General features: G+C 43.5%; 1 pseudogene; it reads right to left on the reverse strand.

Annotated features, from left to right (window-relative positions):
* Positions 1–11991: 11991 nt before the first annotated feature.
* The window catches only part of LOC115197295 (putative adenosylhomocysteinase 3), a 45137-nt pseudogene continuing 36956 nt past the window's right edge, over positions 11992–20172 (reverse strand).

A 20172-nucleotide genomic window follows, 5' to 3' on the forward strand; every position in this document is an offset into this window, starting at 1 on the left:
GATAGAAATGAGGTAAAACTGATTTAAGTTTCCCTGCGTTAAAGTCCCCGGCCACTAGGAGTTCCGCCTCTGGATGAACGTTTTCCTGTTTGCTCATGGAGGAATACAGCTCATTGAGTGCAGTTTTGGTGCCAGCATCGTTCTGTGGTGGTATGTAGACAGCTACAAAAAATACAGATGAAAACACTCTAGTAAGATACTGTGGTCTACAGCTTATCATGAGATACTCTACCTCAGGTGAGCAAGACCTTGAAACCTTGAGACTTCCTTAGATATCGTGGACCAGCTGTTGTTTATATATATATATATGCATAGGCATATTAGCTACTCGTCGCCTGATCCTCACAAGGCACCCTGATCTTTTTCTGCGAAATCTCAGTTTCCTTTTCCAGCGAATCATTGGGATCTGGGCCTGGTCGGGTGTCTGTAGTATATCCCTCCCATCCGACTCATTGAAGAAAAACTCTTTGTCTAATCTGAGGTGAGTAATCGCAGTTCTGATGTCCAAAAACTATTTTTGGTCATAAGAGACGGTAGCCACAACATTATGTACAAAACAGGTTATGAACAACGCGAAAAAAACAAACAAAATAACATGGTCGGTTAAGAGCCGATAAATAAAGGATGTGGATAAATCTGATAAACGGTCGCACATTCATAGCACTGTCTATGAATTTGAGAGTGCTTACATTTCTCCAGCCCCATCCCTCAGCTTTTTACAGAAACATTTTCCTTAGTATACATTTTGATTGAACACATTCGTTCATAAAGGCTAGTCTACTAGCCTATATGCTTATATGACCATTAAACACAGTTTAGTTTAACTTGAATGGTTAAAGAGCAGGTGTTCCAAACTGGATACGTCTCTGTGGCTAAGTGTTATTGGCAGAGAAATAATTGTATCATAAGTACAGTAGGAAAATAGTCTTTATAGGTCAATGTGTCTATATCACATGTAGGCTTGTCTGTTGTTTAGGTCCAAGCCAATAATGAATCATATTGACAGAGTGATTGCACAACATGTAATGGGGTAGCCTAGGCAGATCAGACCTGGCTTCAAATACTATTTCAGGTATTTCAATTACTTTTCAATACATTTCAAAACAAGTATTCAGATTGCCTTTTTATGAAAAAACAAGTAGTTGAATATTGGAATGTATTTGGGAATACACTTGGAAAGTATTTGAAAATAATCAAAAACATTGATTCAAATACACTCCCATGCATTTAACCCTGCCATTTGAAAATAGTATTTGAAATAAGTATTTACAAGTAACTATTCAAATAATCATATAAAAGTAGGCCTACTTGTTTGGGGCTCTTTATTTGAAAATACTCAAATACACAGAAAAAAAGTATTTAAATAACTAATACTCAAATACACACGTATTTGAACCCGCAGGCCTGAGGCAGGTATATAATTAAATAGTCGTATTTTTTAATTATAAAATAGGCTGCTTTTTGGCCTATTGGTAAACTCGGGGATGCTGTATTCAGAGGACAATACTCCACGTCCACATTATTATTAATGCATATGGCCCGCTTGCACATCTCCCCGCAATGTTCTGTGCACAGCCCGACCCTGTAGCGCGACGCCCTAATGTCAGGTGCGCTCTGCTCAGCATCCCTCCACCAGACGCCAAATCCACCGCGCCACACGAATCATTCGCGATGGGACAGACTCATAATGAAGACGTGAAATATTTATTCACATCCTTTTATTCCTGTTTCAGTCTTTGGGGTCTCTAATTTCAACTTTTGTGGAGTTTAATTTGGCTGTCCTATAGCTACGGCTTCCTGGTTTGGGGGATTGAGCTGAGTTAGTTAGGTTAGGCTGGACAGGCTGTTTCTATTACATAATGTATGGTTTGGACAATGGGTGCGCGTGGATGGATTTCAGCGCGACTTTAGAGTCTGAAATCCAAACCGAAGATCAGATGAAAGGATGAGGTCTCTTTTTCCACCCAGGTCTCTCTGTACGTCTATCTAATTATCAACAGCAGGTCAGTGGGAGAAGAGGGGAGTATAGGAGGTGCTCACCTGTTGGCCTATATATTGAGATGTGAGCCGCAATGTACAGTTCAAGCGGGACTTTTCAGGGACAGAGCGCCATTTCAGGGAATATGGTTATGGAGGGAGACAGCCACACTCGATGGACGGCACAGGTTGTATAAAATAAAATGTCTCTGAGCTGAAATGGCTTGGTTAAAAAGGAAAGCATTAAGCTTTTGCTTGGCTTAATGAAAGGTTTTGTGTTGATTTGACTTGTTGATTATTAGACATAACCTTTTAGACTAACTAGGCTAGGCTTATTTTAAAACTGGAAAAGGCAAACGCGTGCTTGGCACGGGTTACGCTGGAGATATCTCCTCATCCTGGAGCTACCGCCATCCGGGGAACGTCCTTCCATCCTGGGGCAGTGTGTTAGCGCGACCTGCACGCGCACTCAACAATAAGCAATATGTCAAGCCATCAAAAACTTTAGAAATATATGCGAAAGCTTTAAAGCCTAATGCGATTGTTTATGTAGTAGGCTATAAATAACTTTAATGCTCGTATCAGTATAGCCAATAGGCTTAAAAAAACGTAATAGAATCTAAAATGATTAGTGTTGTCACCATCAGCAATCTTAATATGTTCGCCAAATCCTTCAAGTGGCACCCAGCACGGGACTGCTGTGCATCTCCACGCACTAAAGAGGTCTGTTGACACTGACGAACTGCGCAAGACGTTGATTAGCAGCAGGAGGAGAGGGAGGATGGCAGCATGGAGTAATCCCTCTCCACTGGGTTAAGATGCTTACCAACGAGTTACCTTTCCACCTGAAAATCTCCGGCTAGGCAGCCCAAACAGACGGAGCGCCGGGAGAGATGGAGAGATAGAGGGACCGGGACGCCGGCGGCGGAGAGAAGAGAGCATGGGGTGTTTGTCTGTTTTTCAGGTCAGGATGAGGATGCTGTCATTTAGGTGATGTGGCCTTCGTTCAGGTATGTAGCTATTCCTCGAAGAGCGAAGGAGGGAAGGAGTAGAGGGGAGAAAACAGTCCTTGAGTATAAAGATGTATGACCCTTCTACAGTGTATTATTTTTGCGTGCGTAAAGTACGCTTGGATAATTTTATTTCATTTCGCAGTTTGCATTCGCATTAGGGCATGTCATTTTATTAACAGAAGTCCCCGCATCTTAAAAGAGAAAACTATATTTTTTCATTACACATAGAATAAACCTTTTACAATTTACGTGTTGTATGCTGTGATACTTCAAACATTTGATTCGTAATACAATTTGAATTAAAAGTGGTCGCCTAGTCTTTTGAAAATTGTATTTTAATATAATTGTAATTGTAGGCTATGCAATCTATATCAGAAAAGCTAGATCACTTCTCGAAAAATATGAGCGAGGCCTACAATTCAGTTTGATCAAATAAAATGACACAGCATTCTAAGTAGCCTAGGCTATAGTTAATTATTTTAAGTTGGCTTCTCGTGCTTTACAGATCAATTATTTATAGGCCTACAAAAACCATATAATCACTTTTTAGTCCATATTTAGGCTATAAAGCGGCGACTGACTGATTAAACTATATTTGTAAAAAATGATCAAGGTCGTTCGTGGACGACTATAGGCCTACAGTAAACTACCCTCTTGGCGAACCCTCTCGTGCCCTCCTTCCAGGGTTAGTATTTCCAAATCGTTCTTAAAATAACAGGAGGTGGAGGAGAGTAGACTGCGTCATCATCAGACAAATGCGATTACCTCCAGCATCGAGTGCATTCTAAAGAAAGGTGAACTCAGCCGCTCCCCTAGACACGCAGCTAGGCCTGCGGATACTCTTCATAGCCTATACCTGGATTTGGGGGGGGAATTGGGCCTAAAGCCTACTGAATAATAATAAAATGTATCTGATTGTTTAATGTAGAAATAATATTTATTTATATTTATTCGTTAAATGTAGGCATTTGATTAGCCTATACCCGATGTGAAACGGCTCGAGTTAACTGTTAGGCCTACAGTGTTATAAATTAACATGTTATTTTTCTAATCGAAATATGCCTATAATACGAGTGAAACGTCTGTACTCGCCTAATAAAAATTGCTAACCAATTTCAGGGGCATTCTTCTAACCATTGCAAAGAGCTCACTCAACTCGCATAATGTCAGTCTCTTTCTCGCTCTGTCTCTTCTCTCTATCTCTCACTCAAAAAACTTTGCTCTTTAGCACTATTGATTTTTCCCGGAAGCTGGAAGACGAGCTCTGCTCTGGGACCCATTTGGAGCGTCTCAAAAATCACTTAGCACATCATTCCACACAGCCGGGATCAATCCTGGAGCTGGGCAGTGGATCGGCACCGCACGGGGCTGAATGCCTGCGTCTCTCTAGGTGTCCCAGGGATGGATGTTTGTTCTAACCCGGCAGAAGGGACACAAGAGGATAGCAGATGGTCCAAGCGGATTAAAACCCGGCCGGTGCGCGGTGCAGTGCATGAGGAGGGAGAGAGAAAATGGTTGCAAGAGGACATGGATATAAGAAACTGAAACATGGGTCAGCGCCTTAAATAGACCAACATTTTGCTCCATAGTGTCTCATTACTTAACACATTCATACTGTGGCATATTGTGGGCTGATTTGAAGTAGTAGCCCAGTGTATTGAATGCATGGTTTACACTGTGTTGGATGATGTGTTTTAGGTCTATGTTGGAACACATAGATAGAGCAGAATTGTTTTCTGTGTGGTGGGGGATACGTTCTGGTGTTGGAGAGAGTTCTCTAGTCATGCATTTCAAGTTCTGCCTTTCCGCTCCCCCTTGTTCAGTCCCCTTCACAGAGCTGAGAAAATTCTCTCAACCATCCAATCAGATCTGTGAAGGGGAATAAACAAGGACAGAAGGTGGGGAACAAGTTCCTGGATTGAAACACAGCCTTCCATGTGTTCTGTCCTGTCCTGCCCTGCATGGATGTAGTAGGCTACCCATGCAGCACGCCCTGGTGCTGGGCTGATGACTCCTCCTGTTCTGTGTATGGCACTGGTAGAATTCACTGTGACGGCACACTATCAGTGAATTACCATAGGGCCATAAACAGAGTAGAGAAAGAACCACATTACCCAACATGCATTGCTGACACTGTGTCCTACCCTCTTTACATTCTATACACCAACTGCGTAGAATTCAGTGTTGATGAAGGTTTATGACCATGCTTGGGTTTCAATGTCCGTGGACAGACAAACAACTTGCTATTTATCCAACTATTACATGTACATTTTTACATTTTTTTTTTTTACATGACTACATGTAGTCTTCCTCAGGCTGGTGCTGTCAGTTAAGACATGGCCTCCACTCGTCTTCTTTGCCCATTTTGGCACTAGCACATTTTTGCTTCTGTATATATCTGTTTGAGCAATCATGTGTAGTGCCAATATAGGAGGAGACAGACACTCAACTCTTGTCTTGTTGGTTTGTTTTCTGAGTGGACGGAGGTTGTGTAGAACGTGGAGTAGTGATATGTAGGTGATAGATCCTGTCACAGATGTGCATTGTCACTGACTTGACGGAAAACCTGAGGGTGGGACCAATGACTTTGTCTCTTTTAGATTCATAAATACTTAATGATCCCATTTCTTTCTCTTTCCTACGGACAAAGAGACAGACATAAAGAGGTGAGCTCTAGAGAGAAAGAGAGACCGCAGAGGATGATCTATAGATCTGATCAATGGTCTGGGTCCTCTCCAATATCTTGCTTGCTATGGAGGTCTATACTCTGTTCCAGATGCCCTGAATCCTGGAACCTGAGCTGTAGCCTCGGGCCTCATGACTCACATAGAGCCTGATGATGCTCTCAGACTAAATGTATTCAAACCATTCCACAGCAGCCAAGTTCTAGTGCCTCCCTAGGATGATCATTATTCTCCTTGGTGACTCCTGGGCAATACTACTGGCCAATCGAGAGCTTGGGGCTATAAGGTTCTATCTGTAAAAAGATGAGTCTGAGATAAATGCCTTTAAAGTTTCGAACCCTCATTGGTTTGAATGTTGTCAGCAATTTTATCTTGTATTCTTTTGAACTTGACATTAATTGGTGTATTAAGAGTACTATATAGGTAGATAGAATTTAACAGAACAAGGCTATGTCAATAACTACTTTTTGACAAAAATTAGGTTGAACCTTATAGTCCCAAGTTCTCACCATAACAATCCAGAGAATGTTCAGGAGTTGAAACCAAACTGACCAATTGAGGTGCTCCACCGATGTGTTTCTGATTCCCCTGTTCTCCCTCGGTGTTTGGCAATGGTAGAACTCACACTGGTGGGCTAGTTGGATCCGGTGGTTCTAGACTTGCCAACAACTGACTGAGAGCTTCCCAGCCAGCCAGATCCACATGGTAAACACCCCCTTCAGACCACATGTTGATGGAATTAAAAGGCACTAATGAAAACCAGCAGGCAATACAGCCTTTATTTGTTTCTGCCTATCACTTGGTGACCAAATGATGGGCAGAAGAACAAGCATCCCCCTTCCACTTGCTCTGACTCCTCTCTTCAACCCCCTCACTCCCTCCATCTCTCTCTCTTCCTCTTTCCCCCAGGTCCCAGGGCTAAGGCTCTCAGTAGCTGTGTGTCATCCCCCTGGGGGCGTCTGTGCTACAATTAGCTGATTATGACATACACTCCCAGAGTAACCATACACTTCAGAGAGGAGTGTGTAACACACTCAGCCTCAGGGGTTGTAACAGAGATCCATTCCATACTCATCCCCGTTAACCATTATCCTCACTGGAAAGAGAAGTGCATCCTATAGAGATTTGCCCCAATCAGCTAATCAATAAATCAATTTGATTGATTTATATGCTTTCCCTGTCGTAGGGACGGGTTTGGCTGGGGCTGGAGTATAGTGCTGGGTTGGGGCTGGGGCTGGAATATGGGGCTGGGATTGGAGTCAAACCAAATCAAAGTTTATTTGTCACGTGCGCTGAATACAACAGGTGTAGACCTTACAGTGAAATGCTTACTTACAGGCTCTAACCAATAGTGCAAAAAAGGTATTAGGTGAACAATAGGTAGGTAAAGAAATAAAAAAGACAGTAAAAAGACAGCTGAAAATAACAGTAGCGAGGCTATATACAGACACCGGTTAGTCAGGCTGATTGAGGTAGTATGTACATGTAGATATGGTTAAAGTGACTATGCATATATGATGAACAGAGAGTAGCGTAAAAGAGGGGTTGGCGGGTGGTGGGTAGTGGGACACAATGCAGATAGCCCGGTTAGCCATTTGATTACCTGTTCAGGAGTCTTATGGCTTTGGGGTAAAAACTGTTGAAGCCTTTTTGTATAGGGCTGGGATTGGAATATAGGGCTTGGGCTGGAATATGGGTCTGGGATTGGAGTATAGGGCTGGGATTGGAATATGGGGCTGGGGATGGAATATAGGGCTGGGATTGGAATATGGGGCTGGGATTGTAGTATAGGGCTCGGGCTGAGATTGGAGTATAGGGCTGGGGCTGGAATATGGGGCTGGGATTGTAGTATAGGGCTGGGGCTGGAATATGGGGCTGGGATTGGAATATAGGTCTAGGGATGGAATATAGGGCTGGGATTGGAGTATAGGGCTGGGATTGGAATATAGGGCTGGGGATGGGATTGGAGTATAAGGCTGGGGATGGGATTGGAGTATAGGGCTGGGGCTGGAATATGGGACTGGGATTGGAATATAGGGCTGGGGCTGGGGCTGGAATATGGGGCTGGAATTGGAGTATAGGGCTGGGGCTAGAATATGGGGTTGGGGCTAGAATATGGGGCTGGGATTGGAGTATAGGGCTGGGATTGGAATATAGGGCTAAGGATGGAATATAGGGCTGGAGATTGGAGTATAGGGCTGGGAATGGGATTGGAATATAGGGCTGGGGCTGGAATATGGGGCTGGGATTGTAGTATAGGGCTGGGGCTGGAATATGGTGCTGGGATTAGAATATAGGTCTGGGGATGAAATATGGGGCTGGGATTGGAGTATAGGGCTGGGATTGGAAAATGGGGCTGGGAATAGAATATGGGGCTGGGATTGGAGTATAGAGCTGGGATTGGAATATAGGGCTGGGGCTGCTATATGGGGCTGGGGAAGGCAGGTAGCCTAGTGGTTAAAGCGTTGGGCCAGTAACTGAAAGGTTGCTAGCTCGAATCCCCGTGCTGACAAGGTAAAAATCTGTTGTTCTGCTCCTGAACAAGACAGTTAACCCACTGTTCCTAACCACTAGCTGTCATTGTATATAATAATTTGTTCTTAACTGACTTGCCTAGTTAAATAAAGGTTAAATTAAAACAAATATATGGGGCTGGGTTGGGTAGTGTGTGAGTGGATTTAGCACTGTAACACTGATGTGCAGTAGATTAGAGCCTATGTTGTCCCTGCAACAGCAGAAGGGCCTGCTGTAAATCCTGGGCTTTAGAGTTAGCCACAGCCACCGCAGTGTATGATAAAACCAGCTCCCTCTCTCTGGCACCATCGGTGGGGGGTGAGAGGAGGGAAGTAGGTCTTGATGATGTCCATTTTTGAAGTATTGTGCACACTAATCAGCTTTAAAACATTGCAGTTCATCGGGTTCAACATGAAATTGGGAGGTTTTTCGTTCACACACACGCACAGTTCCTCTAGGGTGTTGCACAGCTCAGAGCCAGCACCTGAGGGCATTACGTTGTTATAGAAATAGTCTAAACAGAGAAGACTACTGTAGGTCCAATTTAGCACAGGGTTAAACTGATGTCTATGGACAGTGGGCAGTGTGCTGCTGACAGCTGGTGGTGGTGATTAGACCATGTAGTCATGATGGAGGGGATCAAAGCTGTTTAGAGAGAGGGGGAGACACACACACTCTGACCTATATGGTGTCCCAAAGCAGACCCCTGGAGGGAGACCAGAGGAGGTTTATAGGGAGGTAGGAAGTGTGCATGTGTGTTGTGCTAAAACCCGCCCTGCCCGCCACTCATGGGTTATATGGAAGCAGGGCAAGAGGAGGATAAATGGGCTTGGGAGTGGGAGAGGGTGAAAGGGGGGAGAAAGAGGGTGGATTATGGGTTGGAGTGTAAATGGATCCCATTATCAGCCACTCAGTGATGGTAGTACATAGAAGTGCAGGGGAAATGACTGTACAGCTGATCACACTGTATTCATGTCTTAATGCTGAATGAATGTCGTTCTATGCTGCATGTAGGCCTATGGTAAGTGGAGGTTTTAGGTGCTCTAGTGATGCCTTCTAAATTGTCTCAAAGTGGATTAATAAAGATGTATTCAATTAAATTGTATTGTTGTATATTACAATATACTGTATAGTACCAACTGAACATAGAGCCTACAGAGTGACAGGTGGTTGGCAGGTGAGAAAGAAGGTAAGGTGGGGTCTGAAAGATGAAGTGTGGGGGGTGACAGATAAAAATAACAGGTTACACATTGTAACACACACACACACACACACACACACACACACACACACACACACACACACACACACACACACACACACACACCACCACCACCTGCACAATCACCACCTCTTCATCCTGGATGCGATCAATTTAGCCTGATTTAAATAACCACAATGCACTGGGGTTTCGGAGGAAGGGTTCCACCCGGAGGTCTTTATCCTAGACCTGTCTCAGTGAGTGTGTGCGCACACACACACACACGCAGGATTACTGTAATCCAGGGACATAGGGTATTTTTAGGTCTGTGCGGCCAGAGATCTACACTCATGATAGGCATGGAACACCGATCTAGGAAAACATGCACCAATGTTGTAAAAGTCAGTTAGTTGGGCCTTGGATTGCTTTTGTGGTTGAACTGAATAAACGTGTGTGCACTGTTGCTTTTCATACAGAATACAGTGTCCAGGTAACACTGTATAACACTCTGAAGCTTCTAAAGCACTGCTCTCAAATGGAAGTCACACAGCTTACTCACTGCCTCTACTTTCAACATTAGCCCATACACACTTTAACCTGTTCTAAAGGAACATTCTATGATGGAGAGGAGAGAGTGGAGGGAGGAGAGACAGGGGAAGGGGCAGACCTGATTAGTGAGCAGACAAACTCTCAGATCTGATGGGGGGGGGGAAGAGTGGGGGGGGGGGGTACTGAGTGTGGATGTGCCGACTGCTCTTCAAAAAGCCCCCCCCACCACACGCACGCACACACACCAACTTGTTGAGTGCCATGGTAACAGTAATTGTTGCAGCATCTCCTGGGAAGGCCCCGCGCCAGAACGAATCAGTTGGAAGGGCCTTTGATTTCCATGACGGGCCTGTTTTGGATTTTCAGGGAGGTGCCAACAGTCTTCTTTATTAAGATGTAAAAATACAATTTATACAACGGGTGGGGTTGGAATTTTAATTCCCATTGTTATAGAGCATTCCAAAAACATAATAAAAGGCACAACATAGGCCTACATACTCCTGGCCATGTTTCACGTGCTGATTTGGCCTGTTGGTGATCTGTAGGTTTCCTCATTAACTCCCTCATTAATGGTACATTGATCTCTAACTTAAGCACTATGGACAGCTCCGTATATGTGTATTATGCATGGTTTAACTAAATAAAATGGCGAAATACAGTAAGATTTCAATGAAATGTAAATTATTTTACTAACAACACTCCTCTTAGCTGTTCATATCGACATATCCTTTATAATAGGCTAATGCAAATATTTGATTGCATGTGCAAACCAAGGCAAGAATCATTCCGACAGTAATTTAATAGATTGGGAAGCATCACAAAAGATTTGCCTCTATATAACTACCTAGTTCACAGAGGAATTTCCGTATGCTGCATGTAAAAAACAGCTACATTTTTACCACATCTTGCCGGCATAAGTCTTTTATACCTCCCATGCGCTAATGCCGGCACCATAATTGACGAGTGGGAGTGTGGGACGTGGGTGGGCCTCTTTTTTAATAAATCCATTTAATATACACCATCACAAAGAAACCCATTATTAATTCGTCCTAAGAAACATTATAATACTAATAAAATGAACTCTGTGGGCTAGCCACATTGTCGTGATCGCCAGCAACCGTAGCAGTGGTTTCGACGAGTGGAATTTCAGCGGCACTTGCTGCAGGAGATGATGCATTATTTTTAAACCAATTCCTAATATCTATTTTGAAGGTAACCAGGCCTACCGATCACTGAGGCACACTGTTGTGTTTAACTAACGCTCCACCCACTACTAATTCGAAATGGCGGTAAAAAAGAGACGTGACTTCATGATACACATGATAGGTGTACAACCCTGTCAGTCATAATTACTTGAGCCATATTTAAGACTATTATTTTTTTTAGGTAATTTAAAACTTTAAATGGCCTTAATGTCATACATAAATCAGTGTTATAGCAAACAAAAAGTAAAAAAAAAAGTTGAATTCAACTATGTATTTTATTAGGACGGGCCAGGAGGTATGGTAAGGCAGGACAGGCCCTCTCTCTAAGGCCCGCCCATAACATCGGCCCTGTTATCACCTCTCCCATCCAGAAGGGCACTTACAGTAAAGTAATGACTTGATCAGTTTACCTCCTCACCCCACATATTATCTACAGGTCAGGAGGGAAGACCTAAACAAACACACAGGTCCATCTACCACTGTATCCTGTGTGTGTGTGTGTGTCACTAAACTCCAGAAACATCCACAGAACATCACTTCTTTGACTAGCTTCATTGCACCACCTAGTGGGCATAGTTAGAACTACAGTTAGAACTACAGTTAGAACTACAGTTAGAACTACAGTTAGAACTACAGTTAGAACTACAGAGACAGACACACGCTGTATGAGGAGAGCAGAGTTAATGAGACTGACTAGCAGGTGGGTCACAACTTTATCTTTGGAAAAGACGCGAGAAAAAAATATGGTAAAATGTAACATTTTATTAATCTTTAACCTATTTGTTATTACTTATCTGCTTTGTTTACATTCAGAAAGTTTAAACATTATTTAAATATCTTTGGGAAGATTGAAAGTAAGATTTATTTTTATTAGATAATCTGTGCTCCTCTATTACAACTTGATATTATATGTACGATTCTGCTAAATAACATACACCTCCTCCAAACCCCGCCACTTCAGACAACAGATAAAAATCATGGAAAATAGAAAACTCAAACCCGGCAACTGAGTCTGGCCTTGGGATATGAATCTGGTGGGAAATTATCATTTCTGCTTCTGTTCACAATAATACAGTATGTACATAAAAAAAGAGCTTCTCAGCATATCAATTCTCTCAGACCAACGACGGCCCTCCAGTGAGGTCAGATGGCTCAGCAGAGGTCAGAGGTTAAAGGTCAGTCAGACATCATGGTTGTGGTGTTTCCCATCACTGCTGGGCTATAGTTCCCCCACAAACACAAATCTGAGCCAGGTCTCCTGGTCCTCCCTCCCTCTGAGCCACATATGTCTTTGGGATGGTATGGTACATCTTTGGTCTTCACTACCATAGATTAGTATCTGCAATGAACACACTCACTGTCACTTACAGGAACATACTGTAACACCAAATTACTTTACTGTTTATGTTCATTGTTGATTTTAGTGTGTATATGTGTATTATATGCGTGAGAGTATGCAAATGCAGATGTGAGTGTATGTGTGTGAGAGTTTCCCCACCTGTAGTAGTTAGGTTTAAAGGGTCCGGTCTTGCTGAGGCCCAGGTATTTTCCCTGCTCATCAGTCAGCTCTGTGAGGTGGGCATCAAACGTTGGCAGGTGGAGACTGGCCACAAACTCATCTGAAAACACACACACACACACACCCACACCCACACAGTCACAGTACACCCTGTCAAAACCTATGTAACAAAGCAGTAGGCAGGTGAGGTGGTGTGTCTTACCCATCTTTTTGGGCAGAAGGTAGACGTCTCGTTTGTATCGTCCCTCTGGGGCATTATAAAGCTCTATCAGAGCCAGTGCCTGAGTGCATTACATTACGTTATACAAATAGTATACATAGAAACAATTTAAATTACAAAGAGACTGTGGATACAAAGGCCTGTCCCTTTTCATAACGCATACATGTAGCACTCCACAAAACAGCAGTACAGCTTGTGTGTTTGCTGCGACCATGAGTTCCCCTGCTGTGTGAGACAGACAGACCTGTGTGGTGGCGGTGATGGAGAGGACGAAGGTGGGCACCGTGGAGCAGCTCAGATTCAACAGACGACCCTGAGAAAACACACACATACACATACCAGTGATCACACACCTGACACACACTCAGGCAACAAGCATACACACACACAGACACTCACTTCAGCCAGTAAGATTATTCTCTTGCCATCAGGCCAGATGACATGGTCCACCTGTGATCTCACTTTCTCCCAGGTCAACTCTGGGGTCCGCAGACTCACCTTACAGAGGAAAAACACAGTCTATCAACCTCAAACACACACAGACATAAATGCAGACACATACATATGTAGGATGTTAATTTGAGCCAGTTTTCTACAGCAGGAAAAGTATCCTGCAGCAACAGGAAATGTGAATTATTAGATGGATTATAATTCATTGACATTTTTGTAGGGGTTGATACATTTTCCTTAGGGGCAAATGAAGTCTGATATTTACAAAGTTTAGAAGCCTTTTTTTCCTTGAATAATGCTGTGCAGGAAAATCCTCAGCAACAAGAGTGATCAAATTAAGATCCTACATCCACACACACACACACACACACACACACACACACACACACACACACACACACACACACACACACACACACACACACACACACACACACACACACACACACACACACACACACACAGACACACACACACACACCTCACCACGTCTATCTCAGTGTTGGAGTGTCCCATGTTACAGACGATGCAGCCGTTCTTCATCCTGTCCAGGTACTCTCTTGCTACCACATTCTTGTTGCCTGAAGACAAACACTGAGGCTTTCATAGTCTGTCATAAACTGTCATAGCCTGTTATAACCTAACATAGCCTATCATAATGTAGCTAGCCTTCATTGTAAATAAGAATTAGTTCTTATTGACATGCCTGGTAAAATAAAGGTAAGAAAAAAAAACTGTCATCATAGCTGGTTTATTGTAAATTATTATATAGGGGTTAGGATTAGGGTTGGAGATGGCGTTAGGGTTGGAACTAGGGTTAGGGCTAGTTTCTGAACCCTAACCATAACTCTAATCTTGGCATAACTCTAACCCTAGTTTCATGTCCACATTCAGGTTCTACCCTAACACCAACCTCAACCCTAACCCCAACCCTAACCCTAACCATAGCTTCATGTCCACATTCAGTTCTACCCTAACCGGAGCCTCAACCCTAATCCTAACCCCTACAGCCTGATTTATACCCTACGTAGGCATGGAAGAACTACAAGTAGCTATAGAAAACCGCATTGCAATGCAGTCAATTCATAACTCGCAGAATCACCATTTTGCTTAGCATTGTTGCATTGCGTACATAAGGTATAAGGCTAAACCCTGATTCCAGTTTAGTGTCCTTTTATCACATTTTAAGTTCTTCTTTTTATTTTTCACTTTCCTCTTTGAACCAGTAAAGTTCTGGCTCTCCCTTTGACCCGTTCCGGGAAGCTCCGGCTCAATTTAACCACTCCTACTGGAGAGTATATACTTACAGGTATATATTTGACATTAAAAGGACTGTAATGTAATTCTATAGCTAACTCTTCAGAGCTGTAGTGTGTGTGAGAGTAAAGGCTTTCCCAGCCTACCGTCTCTTTACTGGACCATTCACATGACCTCTGTGGGTGATGACATCATGTCTTACCTGTGCAGGTAATGACCAGGTCCACCTGTCTGATGACCTCATTGAGCTTGACCAGTCTGAAGCCATCCATGCTGGGGCAGGGAGAGGAGACATATACACAAATAGTTCAAGACCTGCTTCTGATACCTACATGTCTTACTCCAATTTCCACACACACACACACACACACACACACACACACACACACACACACACACACACACACACACACACACACACACACACACACGTCATACCAGGCCTGCAGGGCACATATGGGGTCCACCTCTGTGACGTACACTACTGAGCCCATGGCCTTCAGAGCGGCAGAGCAACCTTTACCAACCTGGCCAGAGGGAGAGAGGGGAGGGGAAAACATACGTACACACAGATGGAATAAATACATAGAGAGAACACTTTACACCTTGGTGTTTAATAGGTGCTAATAAAATACTGACCTCTCCATAGCCACACACCACCACCTGCTTTCCCCCGAACATCACATCTGTAGAGCGTTTCAACCTGGGGGAGGGATGGGAGGCCAAAGGTTACACACTCAAAAGTTCAAAGGTCACACACACAAACACGCATGTTGATTCTGTGCCTGTGTGTTTTCATATACGTACCCATCCAGTATGGACTCCCTGCAGCAGTAGAGGTTGTCAAACTTCTGTTTAGTAATGGAGTCATTGACGTTTATAGCAGGGATACACAGTCTCCCTGCCTTGGACAGCTGGTACAGCCTTCGGAAGAAGGGGAACACTGCTACCTTAGCACTACACATAGGCTGTGTCCCAAATGTCCCCTTTTACCTATGTAGCGCACTACTTTTCACCAGGGTCCTTAAGGGAATATTGTGTAAATTGGGATACAGACAAAGTATACCAGTCTAATGATGTCACAAGTGCTTCTTTCATTCCATTTATATTGCCACATGCTTTAATGAGCTGTCCTTATTCACACAGGTGACTCACATGAGTCACACAAGTTGTAATGACTAAGGCAAACAATAGGCTTATCATACCTGAAATATCCATTGTTTTAGATAAGAGTGTCTTGTAATCTAAAAGGTATTTCACAACAATCAGAGACACGTATGCTCCAATCCCACCTGTGAACCCCTGTGACACTCTCTTCCACGATCCCCTTGATCATCTTGAACATGTTGGGGTATTTCTTAAAGATCCAGTGGGTCAGGTCTCCCCCGTCATCCAGGATCTGAGAAAAACAGAAACTACCCATGACTTTATCCATCCGGATCATAGCTGTCTAATGTGAGAGCTAGGCCTGTACTGTACCACATTAAGAGAGAGACAGGTAGGCCTATACTGTACTGTACCACATTAAGAGAGATACAGGTAGGCCTATACTGTACTGTACCACATTAAGAGAGAGACAGGTAGGCCTATACTGTACTGTACCACATTAAGAGAGAGACAGGTAGGCCTATACTGTACTGTACCACATTAAGAGAGAGACAGGTAGGCCTATACTGTACTGTACCACATTAAGAGAGAGACAGGTAGGCCTATACTGTACTGTATCACATTAAGAGAGAGACAGGTAGGCCTATACTGTACTGTACCATGTTGGGCTGCCAGGCCTCCAGGCTGACACAGCGGTCAATACACCACCAGAAGTCATCCTCCGACTCCCCCTTCCATGCAAACACAGAGAAGCCTGAGAGAGACAGAGAGAGAATATATGAGAGAGAGAGAGAGAGAGATAGAGATAGAGAGAGAGAGAGAGAATATATGAGAGAGAATATATGAGAGAGAGAGAGAAAGAATATATGAGAGAGAGAGAGAGAGAGATATATGATATTGAGAGAGAGAGAATATATGAGAGAGAGAGAGAATATATGAGAGAGAGAGAGAGAGAGATATATGATATTGAGAGAGAGAGAATATATGAGAGAGAATATATGAGAGAGAGAGAGAGAGAATATATGAGAGAGAGAGAGAGAGAGAGAGAGAGAGAGAGAATATATGAGAGAGAGAGAGAGAGAGAGAGATAGAGATAGAGAGAGAGAGAATATATGAGAGAGAGAGAGAGAGAGATAGATATTGAGAGAGAGAGAATATATGAGAGAGAGAGAGAGATAGAGATAGAGAGAGAGAATATATGAGAGAGAATATATGAGAGAGAGAGAGAGAGAATATATGAGAGAGAGAGAGAGAATATATGATATTGAGAGAGAGAGATAGAGAGAGAGAGAGAGAGAATATATGAGAGAGAATATATGAGAGAGAGAGAGAAAGAATATATGAGAGAGAGAGAGAGAGAGAGAGAGAGAGAGAGAGAGAGAGAGAGAGAGAGCATAATACTGCGTGTCTCTCACCTCCCTCAGCCAGAGCTGCAGCCACAGCGTTCTGGGTGGAGTAGATGTTACAGGCTGCCCAGCGACACTGAGCCCCCAACGCAGAGAGTCTCCATCAAGACCTACAGGTATGCACATGCACACACACACACACACACACACACACACACACACACACACACACACACACACACACACACACACACACACACACACACACACACACACACACACACACACACACACACACACACCAATTCAGTTTGGGTGTGTGTATGTGTGTGATTCAGTGTCTGTGTTTTCTTGCATACTCACAGCGGTCTGAGCAGTGATGTGAGTGCAGCCCACTACTTTAGCTCCAACCAGCGGTTTCTCTCCCCCTGATCTCTTTCTCAGGGCCATCAGAGCAGGCATCTCTACACAGACAGAGAAGGGAGAAGGAGGAATAGGAGGAAGGGGGGAAAGAGAGAGTGAGAGACAGAGAGAAAGAGGGAGAGAACTCGACACAGCTTGAGTCATGTTCCCAACCTCTTTCTTACCTTACTCTTTACCACGCACGCACGCACGCACGCACGCATGCACACACACACACACAGGGGCGGAAATCCCGGGGGGGACACGACCCCCCCCAGCCTGGGAAAAATATGATTTGTCCCCCCCAATATATCACTGAAACATAACTATGTAATTTAAATAATATTAATAATACGCAATGAAAGCAATTGTGCTGATTATAGACACTTAATAGCGCGTTTTTAAGTTTCAAAAGATTGCAACCCCCCCACTCTTTGCCTCACAATGGTTTGATCCACTGCCAGTTCCTTAGCTTGCTAGGTAACAGAGAGGTCGTATCTACTGTCTGAAAGGCACTCAATGCACGTAACTGACGTGAGGTTAATCCAGTCAATCGCGCACACACACTAGCTGAATATGCAGAGCTAGCGCGCAAATATGAACTATTAAGCTAGCTAGTACCTATTCCATTTATGTGGCGTCGTCAAAGATGGAATCAGCATGCAGATGATGTAAGTTAGTGCTTCAAAGTCCCTGTGATAAGGTTAGCGATAAACTGAAATCCAAACTGAACAGAACTACACTCTCTTCTACCATTGTCTTAAATATATTTAATGGTCTCGTTGCAAAAGCTAAATTGTCGCAAGTGAACTTTTATTTATTTATTTTATTTCACCTTTATTTAACCCGGGTAGCAAAGATTATAGCAAACACCACTGAAACTGAATTGGTGCTCGCTAGCTTTGCAAATTCAGCTATTGTTGGAAGCCAGCCAATATGAAACAAACTATTTTAATTACAAAAGGTTGCAGCATATGTTGTGTAAATGGTGAACTCATACAGCTGTCAACTCTTGTCATTTTAATCCGTTTCACATTTGCTAGCTACCTTTTAGATCGAAGCCCAAATAGAATGATTGAAGATGATAGAAGCCCATCTCCTACTGTAAATAACCTACACACTGTGTGTGTGTGTAGCCAGCCAGGTAGAAAAATGGCAGAAAAATAAAAGACGAACATCAGAGTATTTTTCAATACACCAAAACGCATAGTAAGAACCCTAGTAGCCTAATATCTCAAAGACTAGTTGATAAAATGTTCATAAGAAAGAAATTAAATTCTAATGGAAATGTTTCACAATGATGTCATTAGGCAACAGATGGCACACAGACAGCAGAGTTGGGGACAGATATGCAGGGACAGACTGGCAGAGACAGGGAGTCTCAGGTAAGTTTGTTGAGTCTTTGTTTGGCAACATTATGAAAGGTTCTACATTTTTTTGACTTGTAAAATAGGAACATAATTGGAAAATGGCATGGATACCCCCACTCTCAACTTAAACTGGTGACTGAACTAAGATTTGTTAAAGGCAATGGTATTGCTGTTGTGATTAGTTGTGTAGTTTTGGGTACCGGTAGTTAGGAGTACGGCAAACACCTTATTTCTTTGGTTCCTCAATATACATTTACCATATTACAATGTAGGCTATGTGTTACAGCACTACTTTTGGTGTCCCCCTCAGGAATTGCTCTTGAGAAAATTTCATGTAATTGTCCCCTCCAAAGTTGATATCAGATTTTCGCCCCTGCACACACACCCTCCATTCCCTCTCACCTTGTTCAGCAATCTCGATCTCCCTGCGTCCGAAGTTGGCCTGTTTGATGTTCTTGATGCAGAAGTCTTGATGTCCCTTAGAGCTCCTCTGCTGCCTGTCTCTAGGAGACATCTCATCCTCTGAACTGTCTGTGTACGACGCAGCTTAGGGTTTGTGTGTGAGGGGAGGTAAGGGGGTGACAGAGTAATCAACATCAAGCACAATGAAACAGTATGAATGAGATAAATCATCTAGGGCTCACTGAAAGCTCTCATTTTACCAAATAGTCAAAAGTTAACAGCTGTGTGATTTTTCAGGTCTGAGGTTTAACAACATGCTACGTACAGTCTGGATTACTGCTCCCCCCCCAACCCCATCCCTATCACTCGCTCTCTCTCTCTCGCTCCCTCCTCTCTCTCTCCTCTGAAGTGTGTAGGCTGTAGGGCACCCCACCCAGGCAGAGATCAGAAGGGCTGAGAACAGCCCAGGGGACAGATTAGGAGTAAATGAAAAATGGTAATTCCTCTGAAGACTTTATCTCCTAAGGAGAAAGGCCTTGGACTAATCTATATGTAACCAGCCCTCTGTTCCCCAGCCGCTGTGACCACAGCCAGCTACATGGGTCGGCTATACACTGAGAGACAAAACACACCATGCTGAAGAAGGGTTAAAAGCAGTGGGTGCATGTGTGGATACCTGAGCTGTAGCTGTCTGTGGAGGAATGGGAGAGGGAGCGGGACAGGGAGTGACGACCGGTCTTAGTGAGACGTTTGTTAAACTCTTGTTTCTGATCAGCAAACTGGATTTGCTGCAGAGAGAGAAAGAGCGAGAGAGGGAGAGAGTTACTTTTGAGGCAAGAGAAACAAACAAGTTCAGAAGGAAGCCAGAGTTATATCCACCACATTGTCCAAGGCATTATATAAACCTCCTTTTTTTACTCAACTTAAGGAACAAAACACACAAAAGGAGGCACAGA

This window comes from Salmo trutta, chromosome 7 (genome assembly GCF_901001165.1).
Source record: "Salmo trutta chromosome 7, fSalTru1.1, whole genome shotgun sequence".
Taxonomy (NCBI): Eukaryota; Metazoa; Chordata; class Actinopteri; order Salmoniformes; family Salmonidae; genus Salmo; species Salmo trutta.